Source organism: Ambystoma mexicanum, chromosome 1q (genome assembly GCF_040938575.1).
Source record: "Ambystoma mexicanum isolate Mex_15411 chromosome 1q, UKY_AmexF1_1, whole genome shotgun sequence".
Taxonomy (NCBI): Eukaryota; Metazoa; Chordata; class Amphibia; order Caudata; family Ambystomatidae; genus Ambystoma; species Ambystoma mexicanum.
In genome coordinates this window covers 603,039,769-603,059,578 of record NC_090922.1, presented here as the reverse complement: position 1 = coordinate 603,059,578, position 19,810 = coordinate 603,039,769, and the positions used below count along the sequence as shown (strand labels likewise).

The 19,810-nt window shown below is 49.0% G+C and overlaps 1 protein-coding gene across 1 annotated transcript in view; it reads left to right on the top strand.

Annotated features, from left to right (window-relative positions):
• The window catches only part of COP1 (COP1 E3 ubiquitin ligase), a 1,876,694-nt gene that overhangs the window by 997,696 nt on the left and 859,188 nt on the right, over positions 1-19,810 (top strand). The gene's annotated exons all lie outside the window — the stretch shown is intronic.

Here is a 19,810-nt window from a genome sequence, read left to right as displayed (position 1 = left end):
CAAGTAGGAGATCAGGTATGGCTAGCAACTAAACATCTACCCCTCAAGGTTCAGCAAACTTTTAATCCCAGATTCATTGGGCCTTACCCCATCAAAGCTATTATCAACCCAGTGGCCTTTAAACTCGATTTACCATCCAACATGCGGATTCATCCCGTTTTTCACGCATCTCTTCTAAAACCAGTACAACCTGGAACCAGACTGTCTGAGCCCCCAGGCCCTGTTCAAATTGATGGAGAATTAGAATTCGAAGTGAAAGACATTTTAGATTCCAAGATAGTTAAGTCGAAACTCTTCTATCTTGTTGATTGGAAAGGATATGGACCTCAGGAAAGATCTTGGGAACCCAGTAACTATGTTCACGCACCACGATTAATTCAAAGATTCCATCGAAGATTCCCGCACAAACCAAAACCCCCGGAGGAAAAGACCTTGGGAGGGGCCTTGAGGGGGGGTACTGTCATGATGCCTACCTCTAAGGAGCCAGGCCGGGCCCAGCAACCCCAGAGGCAGACATCATTTTCCCCAGGGAAGTCTCAGCGGGCCCAAGTCGGGGCCCTTTGGACTCAGTCCTGGCGCCGTAGGCGCCAGGCTCATAGCGGACCCCAGTCCTGGCGCCTTAGGCGCCAGGCTCATAGAAGAGGATATGTGTTTAAGTGCTTGGGTGCACACTTACCTGATGCAGACCTTGCTGCTTCATCCAGGCCCTCTGGAGGCCTGAATGGGACTACTTAACCTGTAGGACTACTTCACCACCCGGGTGTGGTCGGGGAAGGATACATACCTGATTGGTGGAAGGATACATACCAGGAACTTCTTCCAAGGCTATTTAAACCCCACCCGAACAGCCACACATGCTTCACGTTGTTCTGCACCTAGCAGCTGGACGCTCACCGTGTCAGCTCCTGCATCCTGACTTCAGCCACGCCTGCCAGCACCCTGGAACACCTGCAAGGGGAGAAAGGAAGAGAATAGGAGAAGAAAAGCCCTTACCTGCTAAATCTGCATCCCGGAGTCATTTCTCCAACGGCCCTGAAAAGGAAGACATCATTTTAAAGACATTTCGTTTCGATCGCTGCAGCGCTGCATTTTACTCACCTTTGCAAGACGCTTCCATCTTCAGCGATCTTCCGGATTCAGCTACGCCCCGGCGCCTAGAGGAAAAAAGACAAGAACAAAGGTGAGAGGGAGAAAAGGAATAAGGAAAGCTCAGTTTCCTTTTAAGTCTTACCTGTTGGATTATTCCCACTGCATTTCGGGTCCTGCCGCTTCCTGGCATCTCCGGACCCCGGCCCCTATGGGGAAAAAAGACAAAGACATTGAATGAGCGAATGCAAAGACATTACCTGAGCGCTCATCCAGAACTGTTTCACTTCGGGTCGGCGCCATATCTCCGGCACTCCGAACCCCGGCCCCTAAGGGGAAAAAGACATAAGCATTAGCGCTTGCTGCAATTAGACAACGAACATTATTATTAAGCTTGAACTTTTGAACAGAACTTTTACAGCGCCTTACCTGAACAGTCAAGCTTACCTGAACTCCCATCAATCCTCAATCCAGTGAAGTAACTGGGTTTCAACGCGCCCCTGCATCAGAAGCAGGATGGAGAGCTCATCCATCCAAACCCTAAGGTGATGCTTCACGGGGAATCGTGGAGGAGGTATCGTGGAGGGTTGGAAGGGAGTGGGAGGCTTGAGCATTGTTCTACAGTTGGTAATACTCCCTTTTCACGCACAGGAGGGTATCCAACGAGCCAGGGAAGCCAGAATAGAGGGGCCCTTCCTGTCCATCTTCAGAGTTCTGCGCCTTCGACGCCGCGCCTCCGTGGGAACCAGGTGAGCGTTACAAAACCCTAGCGGACTTGTCAAGCAGAGGACCACTACCAGAAGATCACGAGTAGCGACTCAACACAAGTGTCGTACATCGCATTTTCTCGCAGTGGGTTTATCCCACGCTAGGCTTGTTTGCTACAAGAGAAAACAAGCAATGCCCAGAGTTCGTGTCCAGGTTTCCCAACCAGACTCCAAGGGGAATGTCCCATGGATGAGTTGGTCAGGGAAATTTGCTTATATTTTTCCCCTAACTCAACTAACTCGACTAATGAACAAGGTGGTGAACAAGATTCACAGGCAACAGATGACGATTATCCTAGTTGCTCCCATGTGGGCGAGACAACTCTGGTATCCACATCTGCGCAAGCTGGCGATGTGCGATCCCATCAAGCTCCTGTACCAGACCAATTTGCTGTACCAGCACGGGGGAACAACATTACTCCCTCAACCTCACTCAATGAACTTGGCAGCTTAGCTCCTGGGGTCATAGAGTTTGGACATCTTAATTTACTGCAAAGGTGTATGGATATCCTCAAGGAGGCACGTAAACCAGACACTTTTATTTCGACAAGTGGAGAAGATTTTTAATTTGGTGCCAGTCCAAACAAATAATCCCCATAGAATGTACTCCATCCTACATTCTTCTTTACGTGCTCCACCTGCTTGACTCAGGGTTGGTTTTTAACTCTATAAAGGTTCATTTGGCAGCTTTATCGGCATACATCACCTCTCACAATAAGGTATAATGGTGGATGGTTCCCGTCATTAAGGCATTTATGGAGGGAGTAAAAAGACTACACTGTCCTATTTCAAACCCACTACCAAGCTGGGATCTCAACGTAGTATTTGCAAAGCTCATGGGACCCCCCCTTTGAGCCTATGCATAAGTCAAGTCTTAAAAAGCTCACATACCAGACTGCTTTCCTGGTGGCTATAACCGCCACAAGAGGAGTCGGGGAACTACACGCATTGTCAGTGCAAGGCCAATTCTTTGTCATCCACAAGGACTAATTGGTATTAAGAACACACTCTAGGTGTAAGAACACACCCTAGGTTTTCACCTAAGTTTATTTCAAAATTTCACATGAACCAATCTGTTGAGCTACCAGCCTTCTTCAGAACCCAACTAGCTCAGCTGAGAAAAAACTCCATACACTAGATGTAAGGAGGGCGGTCCTTTACTATGTAAACAAGACCAGACCGCTCTGAAAAACAGACCAACTATTTGTCTGCGTAGCATCAGGCTGAGAAGGAGACTGCATTTCCAAAAATGCCATCTCCAGATGGATAGTCGGATGCGTACAGCTCTGTTACTCTTCATCAAGCAAAACACTGCCTTTCACACCCAGATTTCATCCCACAAAGGGTACAGGAGTTACTTACCTTTATTGCAAACGTCCCGCTGGACACCATTTGCAAAGCAACTACATGGAGCTCAGTACACACTTTCACTCAGCACTACTGCATTGACACACATTCTAAAGCAGATACCCAGGTGGGGCAAACGGTTCTAAAACATCTATTTGCTGCTGGACCTTCTCACAACCCACCACCATCTCCTAACACTGCTTGCTAATCTATGCATTGCATGTGATCTGAGCAGATCCCACAAGCCTCAGAAGGGAGACATACCTCACCTTAATCGTATTTCTGATGCTTGTATCTGCTTAGATTCACATGCGCCCATCCTTCCTCCCCTTGGAGTAGAAGGTGCATAGATGTTTTATCTGAGCCTTATGTGATACATATCTGCTTTAATAAACCTGTACTCACGCTACACTTCATGCAACCTCATGTCAGAAACAAAACAATCTGAGGGACCTCGACGCATGGGTACAGTGGACGTCGCACTAGGGATAGTATTACTGGCACGCCCTGTCGGCGTCCCTTTTCGAGTTTCGAAAACAACTGTAATGCTTCCAGCTTCCACTAGATGTCCTATGCATGTGAATCTAAGCAGATACAAACATCAGACATACGATTACGGTGAGTAATGTATACCATACATATGCATTGAAAAGTGCAAAAAGAAAATTAAAACAATTCAGTCTTTTTTGCAGCTGGACTTTTGCAACCCATATAGCTGCACACCGCAAAAACGATGTGTAACAGTGGGGATTGTGAAAAAGGCTCCTTGCTCTTTGTTCCTTCTGAAGACCAATGTGGTGGCCTGGTTACCCCTTCACAGGGCCAATCTGCAGGCTTGTCCCCATCAAGGATAGAAGAAGTCGGGAATGGAGGCAGCAGGACAGATGAAAGAGTCTGAGCCCCTCTCCTGACATCAAATAAAGAATGGTCAGCACCTGCTGACATAAATGGACTTCGTTGCCAGGCTGTGAGCAGAAATCAGTACATCCAGGAAGTTGTCTGACAAATCCTACTTCTTTTACCACAACCACTCAGTTGCCAAGCATGAAGGTTCAGGACTCACCCCCCTGCCCCCAGTCCACTCAGTGGGAGAGCAGGTCCACCTTTGCTGGGGGGGTTAAGGGTGTGGGCAGATTTAAATGTTCTGAAGTTCCATCTACCACATCCTATGGGTCCAGTCCAAAGCAGTAAGAATTAAGTTGGACCCGAACAGCCGTATTCTCATGGGACCAGCGGAATCACAGGGGTCGGCAGGAACAAATAGCAGAGATCGACGTTCCACTCGCCCATCAATGCATCTTACAGAGCTCCCTCCTGAGAAAAACTCTAGAGCAGAACAATTTGCATTCCCTATTCATACTGCAGGTGAAGAGGTCCACTTAAGGAGTCCCCCAAAGTAGCGATGATCTCCTCCAGAACACACTGACCGAGTTTCTTCTTTTGAAAAGGCGAGGTCTGCCTGCTCAAGGCATCCTTTGACATTCTTGTGTCTCCGTGAGATGGGCTTTCATTAAAGACATGTCTGTCTCCAGAGCCCACAATCACAGCCTCGTTGCTTCTCTGCACATATAGTCACCTCACACACCACTACATTTCCTAAGGTATGGCATGGCCACTGTATTATCTGTCAAGACCATCACCGTCTTGCCTTGCATAGATGAGAGGAAGGCAATTGGGGACAGCCTGTTCAGCCATAGTTGCAACAAATTGATGTGTTCCCATCGGAAGACCAAAGTCCACTCGCCATATGGTCGAACAGGTGAATGTCCAGCACTTCAGGGATACATCAGAAACCACAGTCAGTTGGGGGCAGGGTTGCGCAACCAATTCCCCCTCAAAATAGGTCTCACTGATTGCCCTGAAAATTAGATCACTGACATCTAAGTAGCTACTGGAGTGATCTTGTGCATAATTGTGCCTCCAACACCACCAGAAACCCACAGGCCATAAGGCCCATTAAATGCAGGAAGGTGGAGGTCAGAATCGGCTTCTTGGACTGAAATACACAAACCATCTGAACTAGAATTGCCACCCGATCCTTGGGAGTGAAAGCCTTGTCCAGGTGGCTTTGCAAGACCGCTCTGGTGAACCACAGATGCAGGAACTGCCTAACATGGAACTTCCTGCAGGTCAGGAAGAAGCTCAAACTGTGCAAAAAGCTGCATGCACGTAACAAATACACCAATATCATGTCGGTGCTCGGATACTTTCCCTCCAGAGGCAAGCTGCCACTACTGCGAACAATTTGGTGAAGACCATGCGCAACCAAGCTAATGCTGAACAGCAAAATCTTGAACTGGTAGTGGGCTGTCGCAACTACAAATCTCAGGTACATCCTTTCGATGAATCAGGTCACGGAAGTAGGCTTCCTGTAACTCTAGAAATACCAGTCAGTCCTGCAGTTTGAAGGCCTGAAGGATCTGGGACAAGGTGGCAAGTTTGTCCTTGGTTACAAATTGAAAAGCCTCACATCCAAGATAGGATGTAGGACCTGTCCTCCTTTGGAAACCGTAAGTAAAGGGAGTACCAGCCACTGCCTTGCTCTGAACAGGGCACCTATTCCATGACGCCCTTCAGCAGAGATCTGCCGGAGACAGTGATGGGGAAACTAAGAGGGTGATTGGGTGGGTGATGAGCCCAATGAGGCAGTAACCTGAAGTCACGACCTGTAAGGTCCAAGGGTTGGTAATTGTGAGATTCCATACCTTAGTGAACAAGATTATCTTCCCAACTGCCTGGGTAAAATGGACAAAGCACTCTTCACAAAGGTGTTGCCCTGTTAGCCGCCATGGTGACAGCTGTTGCAGCAAAACCTCCTCTCTGGGTTCCACGTTTTCTCTTAATGGTACTGTTAACGTTTACACAAGGGTGTATGACGCCCCCCCTTAGTGCGCTTGGCAAGTGAGGTGAAGGGATAAGACTTGGCCGTAGCCTTTAAAGCCTGAACATTCTGGAGGGACTTCTCCCCCCTTTACCCCAAACAGGTTGTTCCCTATAAAGGGCATGTCCAAAAGCTTTGACTGGACATCAGGGGTGAATATTGTGGTCCTCATCTGAGTGCCTTATGTGACAAATCCATTGATGCTGTCACTTCTCCTCGGAGTGGGACCCTTCCCATGGGGCTTCTGAGGCCACTACTGGATAGTCCCCCTGGGGGTGGTGCTCAGTGGAAGGATCCCATGGGCGAGGGCCCTCTCTGTGGGAGAAGGGAAGACTATCAAGGGAGAACGCGGTATGTTAACCACCGTGCCGCCATGCATTGTCCACCCAACAACATGGATAGAGATCAAGCACACCACCTTCTTTGTCTCCGCTTTCTTCTGTTAGTTACTTCATGCATAGTATCCCTGTTTATCAGATACAGTACTGTGACAAGGAAGAGAGGGAAACGAGTGAGACTAGATGGCTCCAGAAGTAGTGACATGAAGAAGAACAGGGCAATGCAGAGCCCTAGGCGGAACCAAACATACTACTTATCCGAGTTTCGAAAGAGTGCCTACTATAAAAACTGACGAAGGACTCTCCTAAGGGTCAGTCTGGCCCCAGATGAGCATCGAGCTGGGGAGCGAAGCATAAGGCTGGGAAAGCCAACATCCAGAGGCAGGAAGGAAGCCATTTGAGTGGTCCAGGTGAGACCCGACATACAGCGAGAAAACCACTGTGGCAGAGCCTCCGAAAGCTGAGAACAGACCGCAAGAGCCCAGTGGAAGCCAGAGAAGCTTGCTGGTGTTGCTGAGGACCTGGACCCTTGCGGATCAAGTTGGAATGGTTGCAGAGGGGGACCGGGAAGTCACTGGGAAACCTTAAGGGCGGTGGTTGGGAGGAAGTGCAGAACCATCGTTCTCGTCCCAGTGCGATCAAACAGAGAAAGGAAACATACCGGGTGACAGAGCACCCCAACAAATCCCTGAAGAGAGATAAGGGTCTGGGACCTGAATATTGAGAGGTTCAGAGAGTTATAAATACAGAGAAATTCCTGGCAGGAAAGCAAACTAGGCTTGAGAGAGAGACATTGTAAACCTGAAGAGGGGGTCTTGGACCCACATCACCAGAACAGAAAACCAAGGGAAGAGAGAAATATCCTTTGGGAAAAGTCGAGAGAAGACCAGAGGAGGAAAGATATGTCTTCTGGTAGAAATACAGACACCATTGCGACTGTTGAGAGTCTGGAAGAGCCTTGGGGAAGGAGACATCTTCCTCATCTTGGTGGAGCTGTAAAGAGTTGCCTGGGAAGGGAAGCACTCCCCTCAAACACCCCCCATCTGTGTGGAACTATATAGAAAGCCCTAGTGACGGCCAGGGGAACGAAAATATTCCCCATCATTTACTGGCTGCCTAAAACCATCCAGAAGGAAGTAGCCACCCCTCTGGAGTTAGAGCAACATCAGTTAGATCGTTTTTCTTTTAAAGTGTGAGGGACGACCGGCCGGTGATCGGCCACCAGGCAGGGTCCAGGGGGGGGGGGGGCGCAGGGATGTGGTAGCTACTGTTTTTGTCCTCCCCCAATGTGACCTAAAAGGAGATTGAGCCTCCCCATATGCCCCCAAGAGAGCAGTGTTTAGCCCTCCTCGCTAAGCTCTCGTCAGAAGCGCCCCGGGAGGTCAAAAACAGGAGCTGGAGACACTGCAACGACTGAGATACAGACTTTGTTGAGGAGGCGGAGTTAGGTGGTGAGCCGCGTCGCGGCTCCAAAGTATAGCAGCCAGTCACTGCAGAGTTCAGCCCACGCACCCGGCCTTCAGACGGGGTGGCCAACACTTGGATGTAGAGAAGACTAGAGCTGTGGAGCGGCTACCCCGACCCCCCGAGCGGCCCAGAGTGCCTGGGGGACGTGGAGAAGCACCCAACGTGCAGCAGAACAGAGGCGAGAAGCAAACCCTGCGCTCTCCCTCGCGTTGTCCCTGTGAGGGACATAATAATAACAGCGCCACCGGCCCCACGGTAAGGACAACTGAGGTGAAGGAGGGGAGCTGCTGGCTGCTGTGGGGGACACAGGACACTTTGTCCCTTGGAACACTGTCCCCCTATACTGTTGAGCTCCGGAGCGAGCAGCCTGCACAAGAAGCCCCAGAAGCCACTGCTGGCCCACTATCTGGGGGGCTAAGGTTCAGCAGAGGGTGGGGAACAGGAGGCTCTCCCCTTACCAAGCCAACTGGAGGACACACTAGGGCAGAATAGCCCAACAAAGGCATTACACCTGGCCCAAAGAGGATCTAGCCTGCTTGCTTAGCCCAGTTAAGGGAACACATCCAATCCTGACCCGCCAAAATCTGATCCTACTGGGGGGAAACAGCTCAGTCAAGGTGACAGACTCGCTCAAAGCCCACAAAAGAGGGCCTGGCTTTGCAGGGGAGCGCTCACGGGAGTCCTCTGCCCACATATGAGAGAAAGTAGTGTGAGTAGTGTTGGTGACAGCGACCTCAGAGGCTCCCCAGCAACCTGTTGACTCTGGCCGCGCCTGGCCAGGCCCGTGGAGCAAGCACAGAATACCCTGGCGTTGGCTCTCCCTGTGGCAGTACTGAGACTCTGACGTGTCCCCTGCAGCACCCACCCCCGCCGGGGTACGCTGTGGAGGCGGGTCGGCGGGGGACACAATCCCCCTCCAACGTGAAAGTACTGGAAGGCTGGAAGGTGAGGTGACCGGACCCGGAAGGAGAATTCGCAGTTGAGAGACTGACCCAAGGTGAGCTCAGACAAGAGTTGGAGGGGATTTGTGAGACTTCAAAACAAAGGTGTGGGCCGCTGAGCTAATACCTGGGGCGTGTGCCTGCCTTAAGTTGGTCCTCCTCCAGCCCCCCTCGGCCCTGTCAAACGAAGACAGAAGCTGAAGAGAGACTAAGAGCAGCCACCACAAAGATGGATGGCCGGATCGGAGATTGAACCCCTACCCCGCTGCCCAATGGGCCTCCAGGATGGTTCAGTGCATAGGGTAGAGATGAGGGCCCCAAGGAAACATTCATGGGGCGTGTGCCCACCTTAGGGAAGATCCCCGGCACGTGTGGCGGTGCCTCCAGACAGAGACCAATGGAGCAGGCTGTAAACATCCCGCCTGAAAGAGGGGAAGGATGAGGGTGGCCCCATCTTACAATCCCTCCACCCCACACCCACTGAACTGTGAGGTAAAGCATAGAGGCAAGGTTTGACGAGAGTGTGTGAACCCACATAGGGGAGCGCAGCGGGACTCAATAAAGAACGGACCAACACCAATGGGGCTAGGAACGAGGCACGAGCCATCCACCTACACCGATCTCCCTGCCTGCACATGCACTGGAGGGCAAAATTGGAATTATTTGAGTACCAAAACAAAGGGTCGGGAAGTGAACTACCCCACCATACCATGTCGGAAGCAGGGAGCGATGCCATGTCTACCAAAAGAGATATCGCCTCCCTTCTGGAGGAGATCAGAGGATTGAGGGCACACATAGGAGGAAAGGTGGACAGAATAAATGTGAGAATAGACAGCATGGACGAGAGGCTACAGGCAGTGGAAAACAACCAGACCTCCCTCGAGACTTTGGAAACCTAAATGGATATGAGGTTGGCAGAGCTGGAGAGAAGGGAGGGTGAGGTAGGCCTAAAGATGGACGACTTTGAAAAACCGGGAGAAAAGGAATAATCTGAGACTTTTTGGGATCCTGGAGAAGGAGGGTGCATCAGACAGGGACCTAAAGAGAACCATCTATGAGGTGGTGGAGACGCTTTTCAACGATGAAAACATGGATGAACCCAGACTGTAGAGGGTCCATAGGGCGGGAGCCGCCGCGATGGGGCCCGTGTTCGGTGGTAGTACGCTTCCGAAACTATCCGGACCAGCAAAAGTACCTGGAGAAGGCTAAGGAGCTGGGCTCAGTATCCCTAGGAAATGTGAGAGTGGCGATATACCAAGACTTATCTGCACTTATTGACAAAGAGGCGCCTGTGTTCTCCCCTCACAAAGTGGCTCAGTGAGAAAGGGGTGATATACCGATGGGGATTCCCCTTTCCATATCTTTTGAAATCGAGGGCTATAGCTACAAACTGGTGACTAAGGAAGATATCAGAAGGGTCACGGAGGATCTAATGGGAAGTGGCAGGGAAAAATTGGCCGATGAGGAGAAGAGCCAGGTGAACAGGTGCTGGCGTGTAAAAAAGGGTCCAAATAGACGGAAAGTCCCTGGCTCAAGAAAATTCAGGAAGCTCAGCTCCCTTCTGGCAGGCCCCTCCTGAGCCGACGTTTATGCCGGAAAGTATGGTTCTGGTCTTCATTATTTACATAGGGGGGGAGCTAGGATGTGAATTGATTGTGGATTGGAAAAAGGGCAGGGAGGGGTCTCGAAAGTAGAGAGTGTTGTTAAGTAGGTCTGAGTGTGGGGAGGACCACTGGTGATTCAATCCCGTCAGGAGAGATGGTTCTGGGCGTGGTTGGATGCTGCGGGATGGGGGAGGGACGGAGGGAGGGTTAAAAGGTGCAAGGGGGGTTGTTGTTCAGGGGACAAATGTTTTCAAAAGTTGGTGTTGTGACAGGGCCCATTTAAAAAGGTCCCAATCAGGGATGTGTCTCGGAGACGGGGGATTAAGAGTGATACTAGGGGAAAAAGGGGATTTATGACCAGAGTGAGATGTGTATAGGCTCCCTAAATGTCCGGGGTCTCAATACCCCCTTCAAAAGATCTATGGTACTTCGTGACTTTAAGAGGGCCAACCTCGATTGGATGCGTCTATAGGAAACGCTCTGGAAGAAGTGGAGGAGCCCAAATTGCTCTCCCGGGACGTGGGGGAGGTGATTATGGCCTCTGGCTTCTGGCGTCAAGAAGAGGTGGAGGGTCACAGCATTGATCTCATTCCGGTTAGGCTTCACGGTAGATTCGGTCCTGGCTGATCCCAACGGGAGATCTGTGTTTGCAAAGGGTCAAGTACAGGGCATTAAGCTCACGATTGGTTCAGTGTATGCACCAAATGTGCATCAATGTGAATTCTGGGAGAAGATCAGGGATACATTAATTGTATTTGCTGAAGGTAAACTGGTGGTAGGAGGTGACTTTAATATAGTGCTAGACCCGGTAAGGGACCGTAAGAGGATGGGGGAGGGACAATTGGGGAAGGCAAACCCGGGCGACTCGGAACGCTTTATGGGGGTTAATGATGCACTGGGGTTATGTGATTCCCTCCACCCGATACCAGATGGGGACATGCCGTTCACCTACTACTCTGCGATTCACAACTCCTCCTTGTTAGGGAGAATTCTCTTATAAGGCTAATTTCCCAAACCTATTGAGTCCCCCAGAAGCTTTGCTGGATTTTTGGGGTTTGTTTTTTTCTCCTGCTAAGAGTGAGACTCTTTTACTCCCACTCTTAGGCATGATTTGAGGTATGTCTCTGACTATTTGTGTGCTTGTGGGCTACGGGGTCCTTTACTCCATAGGGTATCATCTATTTTTTGTGTATGTGTTACACAGCACCCTCAGTGCAGTAACACAGGGGTGCAATAGTGACCCCCAAACATAGACTCGATACCCTGGGACTGACTACTGTCTCCCAGGGCATGTAAAGCCACCATTGACTTTACTAGTCCTAAATTGTGAACAGAACCAGTACAAACCATCATATTGTGGAAGTACTGGAAGGGGTTAATTATATTTCCCCTGGGTCTGTTTTCAAGGGGGCACTGTCTAGTCCCCCCCTTATCGAGTTTCTGGCTGGTGGCAGTGGTTACCACGCAAAATATTCCACCGGAATATTTCCTATGGGATTTTCCCATTGATTTTAAACGCACCACTTTTTGGTGCAATGTTAAAGATACCGCCGGTTTATTTATTTAATATTAAATCAACGGTTGGGTCTTTTTGCCAGAACTCTTTTCTAAAATGGCGTTCGTGTCCGTCTCTGTAACTCCAACCAAGGTCGGGACCTTTGTTCCACTTTTTGGCAGGCTTCTCCACAGAAGCCCTCCAAACGGTGCCACTCTGTCTGGGTTCCACAGGATGTGTGGGGAGGGGAATTGGCACCCTGGACTGCGTTGCCTTAGCAACTCAAGTCGCTCTCTATTCTGATTGGCCGGCTCACCACTTAGCATGTTTGAGTGACAGCTAGGCTGTTGAATGGTGGTTTTTCTGCATAAAAGCAGGGCTTTTGGGACTGGAACTTCAGAAGTCGCCACAGGACCTACGAATCCGAAGAGGGAAGAAGCTGAGCCATCTGCAACGCCGCCACCACCGGTGGAGCCCTGCTGCAACGACCTCACCACTTTCCTGACGACAAGAGGAGATCTTCTGCTGGAAGAGTCTTCTCCCTCTGAGCTGGTAGGATCAACCAGTTTGCCACTTCGCCTTCCAAAGACGTCTCTTGGTCGACTCGCCCGTGCCAAGCACCCTGGCGACCGGATAGCCAAGCTTCACCACTTTGACCGCGAGTAAAAGGAACGCACCTTTTACCGACGAACTCCACGGCTGGTCTCTTCCCTGGGCAGTGCAACGACTACAAGTTTCCTCCTCGACGAGATCTTCTCTTCCCCTGGTCGAAACCACGACTTGCATCCACTGCCAGGAACAACTGCCGCTGCTGGAGCTTCCTCTCTCTTTAAGGTACTGTGTTCCACCTGGCCTGCCTTTCTTAGATTGCTAAAGGTGACCCTTAAATCCTTGGCCTTCCAACTGGGTTGGCTCCAGACCTTCTAACTTTACTTCTCAAATCACCCCATCCTCTTTTGAACATTCTGCAAAGACTTTTAGTGTAGTTTAAACCGTGTGATCCTGGGCACATTTCGCTTTGCTCCATTTAAAGTGGGCCTGGCCTATGAACTTTTGCTCTACAGTGTACACTGCCTTCACTGACTTGCTTTGGACTTAGAAAAGTGTTGGGAATTGTTTTATTTTATGCTCTGCCTTTTTCTCTCCCTTTAACCGAATTATTGGAGTGCCATCTAAGTTACGCGCTCACCTCTGTTTTGACAAAAAGTGGTGTTTTAACTTAGACTTGTCTAGTAATTGCTAGGGGAGGTGTACATACTTTTCTGATTGTGTTTTGAACGTGCTTTGACTTATAATGCTAGTGTATTTTCTAAAGTGTATGTTAAATAAATAATTATATACTTTTGATACAAAGCTCTGTTCAGTGTTTGCTTGTTCCACTGTGATTTTGGCCCTATTGTGTATACTCTACATACTGCCTTACTCTTCTTGAGAGAAGTCTGACTGCTCAGCCACCGCTACCAGGTAAATCTGGGTGGTACAGACTGCTACCAATTGGGTTTACTGCTTACTCCTGTAGTCTTAATCTTTTTGCAGTGTCCCCCAAGGGAACTGCACAGGATTCTGCCTAACACTTCTAACTTATTGACCTTATCCTGGTAGACTCGACTCTAAAAGACCAGGTATTGCAATCCCAGGTACCCCATTCCATTGATATGGTAAATATCTCAGTGGACATGGGGGAGTGGGGAAATCAAGGCCCCCGAGGTAACTGGAGATGTAATGACTTCCTGTTAAAAGATAAGGCAGTGCAACAGGAACTGCTTGGAGGCATCAACGAGTACTTCCTTTTCCAATGACACAGGGGAGGTGGGTATCCAATGTGTCTGTGAGGGCTTTAAGGCAACTATTTGGGTGACCCTGATGAGAATAGGCTCTGAGAAAAAGAGAGAAAGGGGGAAAGGGAGGCAACAATCCATAGCAAAATAGAGCAGATACAACCAGGTGGCACCCAAGGACAATATATCTCACCGGCCAAGGCGGCAGAGCTTTGGCGATATAAAACACAACTGAAGGCCATCCTGACGCATGACACAGAGAAAAAACTCCTGTTTCTGAAACAGAAATATCACAAGAAGGGGGACATGGCAGACAAGATCCTTACCTGGAGATTAAGGGAAGAGAAGAAAAGGAGAACGATAGGGGCTATTAAGACCGAGGAGAATAGGTGCCTGTTCGATGTCGAGAGCATTGCGAGTGAATTTGTAAAATACTACAGTACCCTCTACGCATCAACTTGATTAGGCTACCAATCCCAGGACTCCCCAAAGAGATGACTATAAACTATTCAAATCCCTGTTAGCCCCGTTCCCAGTAAAGGTATTCAACGCATGTCTAACAGGTGAACCCCTCCCTCATATGATGATGGCAGCAATTATTGTTGCAATTCCAAAGGAGGGGAAGGACCCCACTATGTGCTCTTCTTACAGGCTTATTTCTCTTCTTAATGGAGACGTAAAGAAACTGGCAAAAGTCCTGGGAACGAGACTGAAGGGTGGGATGCCACTCCTAGTGCATGGGGACCAAGTGGGCTTCCTTAAGGGAAGACGGGGATCGGACAACATCAGGAAGACTATTCATCTGATTAATGGGGCACAGGTGGGAGGACTGGACGCATGCCTAGTAGCGTTGGACTCAGAGAAGACCTTTGATAGGGTTGAGTGCCCCTTCATGATTAAAGTCCTGGGAAGGATGGGACTGGGGACCAATTTTCTGAATTGGGTGGCAGAACTATGTAATAGGCACAGAGCGAAGGTCCGGATAAATGGGGAACTGGCAGTCCTTTGAACTCACAAGAGGTACCAGGTGAATGCCCTCCTCCTCCTCCCACTGTTGTATGCCCTTGCCATGGAGCCACTAGCAATCGCAATCGAATGAACAACCGGATTAAGGGTATAGAGGGGGGTGAAATCAAATGCAAAATATCATTGTTCGCTGATATACTGGCCTACCTGATGAATATTCAGGTCTCCCTCCAGGCTCTGATGTCCCAGATTGCAGAATATGGGGGCCTCTTGGGCCTCAAAATGAATGTGGGAAATTCTGCTCTCCTCCGTTACTGGGGCAGCGTCCCCTCCTAGGCATGAATGAGAGCTATTTAGGCATGAGGGTCAATGTAAGGGGCATTCAATACCTGGGCATTTTGATAACAAAGAATCTAGATGAGATGGTAGCGCTACCCATAACTCCTTCTGCGTTCAGCTCACGGCTGACCCAAAGAGGTGGCACCCGTTGATATTAACATGGTATGGCATGATCTCCATAAAAATGAATTTGCACCCAAGATTGTGATACCTCTTTGCAGCCATCCCGAGACAGCTCCTGGAACAGCTTTTTTTTCGGAAGTCACAGGGGAGCTCCGCAGATTTATATGGGGAACAAGACATGAAGGGTGAAAGTGGCTACCCTTACCCTTCCAAGGGACAAAGGGGGATTTGGGTTCCCGGAAATACGCATATATTATAAGGCGGCACAAATCAGGGGGATGTTGGAACATATGAGGGGAGACTTGAGGACCTACTGGACTTATTTGGAGGATCTAGTTGCACACCCATTGAAAGTTAGGGATTGCTTCTGGTCATCAGTTGGATCGATACCGGAACATCTCCGGTCACACCCCACACTGGGAGTTTTTTGGTCAGTGTGGCGGGAATCTAGAGAGACACAGGTTTATTAATTGTGGCCCTCCCCTATGTCATCAATACGGGGACCGCCATTCCAGTTGGGACACATGGGATTCACCCGCTCACAGAGGTGGTCGGATTTAGGGCTAGAGCGGGTGGGACAACTGTTTGAAGGTGGAAGCTTCCTGGAATGAAGATGCAGGATATACTGGGAGGGGACGCAATTACAATATTAGAGTATCTCCGCATTAAGGGGATTCTAATAGACCCTAAGTGGAGGGAGGGGGTAGGCAGGGAACTACCAGATGTGGAAAAAGTCCTCGATCAATCTGTTACAAGGAAGGGCATACTCTCCAAGATTTACAAGGCCATGAACGGGACCTGCCTACAGGGGAGACAAAACCTTTCAGAGGTATTGGGTAAAATTGAAGGGTGAAGAGATCCCTGAAGAAGAATGGACATGAATATACAGAGTGGTCATCCATGGGGGCGGTTGTTTACCTCTACGGCATAAAACAACTTGAAAATGCTAATGGGATGGCACAGAAATTAAATGAAATGATATTTTATTTATATCCCACTCGTACACATGTGTTGCAGAGCGCGACCAGGCAAAAAGGGAGGGGAACAAGGGAGAACAAAAAAAGAAAACCGCAATCTTACTACGCCCAGTGACATTTAAGAAAGCGCAAGTGCATAGAAAAGGGGAAAGTGAATGGAATGGGGGGTGGAAAGTGTGGAGCAGAGGAGAGAAAAAAGAAATAAATATTAAATAAAATGAATATATCGATAAATAAGGCCGATAAACCATGGTAGTGCAGCCAGCAAGTGGCAATTGACAGCCAGATAAGGTATATCTGATAAGTGCAGAAGTAGTGGGAGGGGGGCTGTATGGGTACAAATACAGAACCCTAGTGCAGGGGGTGGCAGGGTGAGCAGGTACCTGGGCCCGAATGACAGAGGGTGGCCAGGTGCACAATGTCAAGCGAAGAAACAGATCAACCGGGAAAAAGGGCGGCAGAGGCAAAGAGGAAGGACTTGAGATGCTTCCAGAACCGGAGATGGTTTTCCTCAAGTTTCAAGGTGGCCCGGGAGGCTGTTCCAAAGGGAGGCCGCAGCCGAAGATGGAGATCTACACCAGCTTGTTTCTTTGCAAAACTACTAGCCCTGGGGGAGTTAGAAGTAGAAGAACGAAGGGCTCAAGAGGAGAGGTATTTTACGGAGGGATAGTTGAAGGTATTTTGGACCCAGGCCCCAGAAGGCCTTGTGGACCATGCAGAGGGTTTTAAATTTAATCCTTGCATCCACTGGGAGCCAATGAAGGGATTTCAGGGATGGAGAGATACGATCCCAGGGCTTGAGGCCAAGGAAAAGTCTTGCAGTCCTGTTCTGGATTAGTTGTAAAGGGCGGAGAGTGGAGGCAGGTAGATTTAGAAAGAGGCTGTTGCAGTAATCCAGTCTGGAGAGAACCAGAGCTTGGGAGACAGTGAGCTTTTGAGGGAAGGAGAGGAAAGGCAGAGTACCTCTAAGGAAGTGCAATAAGAAATTTGACTTTTTGGAGACGTCCGAGATGTGTGAGGAGAAGGAAAGTGTAGAGTCAAAGATAACCCAGAGGTTCTCAGCTGCGCAGGTGAGGGCAGGAGGAGGGCCAACGGAGGCCGGCCAGAGAGTGAGAGGAAAGGATGGAGATGGAGTACCAATAAGGATGATCTCGGTCTTGTTGGCATTTAGACAGATCGTTAGTGGCACATCAATTTTGAATGGCAATTAGACAATCGGAGATGAAGGAAGGAGAGGAGGAGGCTGAAGGAAGCCTGAAAATGAGTTGGGTGTCGTCAGCATAGCACTGGAAAGTTATGCAGAAAATGGAGATCCAATAGGCAAGAGTTGCCAGGTATTGGTTGAAAAGCGAGGGCGAGAGGTTAGACCCCTGGGGGACACCACATGTGGAGAGGGAGATGGAAGATAGAAAGGACCCACGTTGTACCTGGGAGGGTCGATCAGAGAGAAAAGCGGTCAGCCAGGCCAGAGCCTGATCAGTGATTCCCAGGTTGTCACAGAAACGATTGAGCAGGGTGCTATGGTTGACCGTGTCGAACGCAGAGGGGAGAGCAAGTAGGATGAGGACAGAGGGAATGTTAGAATCGAGGTTGGAGAGCAGGTCTTCACGGATGTTCAGGAGAGCAGTTTCCGTGCTTCTGGCAGCTCTGAAGTCAGATTGGTGATCATGGTGTGAGCCAACAGTCGGAATGAAGCTCAGAGATGGCCAACTTTTCCTGGAGTTTACCCAAAAAGAGAGTAATGGAAATTGGGCGGTAGTTTGCTGGACATGATGGATCAGCAGTGGATTTCCTGAGGAGAGGATGCACAAAGGAGTGCTTGAGAGGGGAGGGGAAAGAGCCAGAGCTAAAGGAGAGGTTGCAGAAATCGGCAAGGGCCAGAGCAAGGGTGTCAATGTGGTCCTTAATTGTTTTAGCGGAACAGGGATGGACCTGTTTTGAAGAGGTTTTCATAGATAGGACTTTTCTAGCTACTTCGTCAGGGGAGAAAAGAGGAAAGGAGGAGAGAGGGAGTGGGGGTAGCTGAGGGAGGGTCTGCAAGCCACGAAGCATAGGGAGGAGGAGGGGGAGAGGAGGAGAGGGTGGACAGGATGTCCTGGGTTTTACAGATCAAGTGAGAGGCAAGGGCATTGAAAAGAGCCTGAGAGGCGAGAGGAGGGGTGGTGACTGTAGCAGGGTTGGCCAGCTCCTTGCAGATTTTTTAAAAATTATTTTTATTGGTTTTACAAACCTTTAAAATACAATGATCACATTTAGACACTCATTTTAAACTTCTTAAAACCCTTTCAAATTCACTTTAAGATAACAATTCATTTGCAATTACAACGGCCCTCTATATAGTGATTTTCCATCATTTCTTAGTGAGTCCAAGAAAGCTCCGACATTAGCCCGCAGGGAGCCGAGCAATGATGACTTCCAAAAAGAACTGCCATACTAAATTTCCCCAGGTGATTAGTTTGTTCAGAGCAGAGCACAGGACATGACGTGAAATGTTTGTGTTTCATCCTCTGCGTTACACAGTCTACACTATTTCATATGAGCATCATCTTTCACCCATAAATTAGTTTGTTCTCTAGTTTGGTTTAGGTTTTAAAACGAAATTTCATGTATAACTTCCTGCGACTTTGATCAGGAATTCTTTTGAGTTGGAACGTATTTCATTATGCCATGTTTTCGACATTGTTCACCCGTTAATATCCAGTTTTGTCTCCACAGCTTTTTCCTAACGTAGTTAGGGTTGGTCTGTTATATAAGTCAAATCTTTATCCAGTGCCTCCAACTTTTCTTTAGACCGATCGACCCACATGGACAAGACACAGGATCCCTTCATGTCTCGATGCAGAATTTCAATATGAGGGCAAGGCAAATGCATTGTCATTTTCTGATACAAATTGAGTGTAATCCAGCAAACATTGGCATTGATTGAAATCAGACTAAGTTCATATCTGATGTGGGCTGCTCCAAAGGGGCAATTGATTGGCTACTATCCTTTCTATCGGACCGCCAAGCTAGAGTCCATTGGGGCAGTAATTTTTCGGACCCTTGCCATATTCTTTTTGGAGTGCCCCAGGGGGCCAGTCTGTCGCCGATGCTTTTCAATATATATATATATGCGTACATTGTGCAGCATCCTGGTGAAGGCTGGGGTGTCATTTACGAACTATGCAGATGACACCCAGCTCATTTTGGAGCTGGGGGGGTAGCCATCACGCCGCAGATAGTCAATTGATTGGAAAGGTTTACAAGATAATAGACGACTGGATGCAGACAAATTGGATGTGTCTGAATGACACAAAGACCGAACTGATGTTGTTCGGTTCCAGTCGACAGTTGGCCAACTTGGGGGCTGAGTATAAATCTTTTCAAATCAAGGAAGCCATCATCTCAGTGGCCTCTAAAGTGAAAACCCTGGGCATGATGGTTAATTCTGCGGTTAACTCCGACGCCCAGACCAGTTACCTCCAAAAAACACGGTGTATTATCTTAGGCTAATGAAATCGATTAAGCCGTTCCTTAATGAATGCAATCTACCGACCATAGCCAGAGCCATTATTCTATCTCGGCTCGACTATGGCAATGCTCTGTTGATTGGGGCCTCATCTAAGGACCTATCCAGATGCCAGGTGATTCAGAACAACGCGGTTAGGCTAGTCAGAAACTTGAAGAAGAATCTGAAAAGGTGTTACTTCATTGGCTTAGAG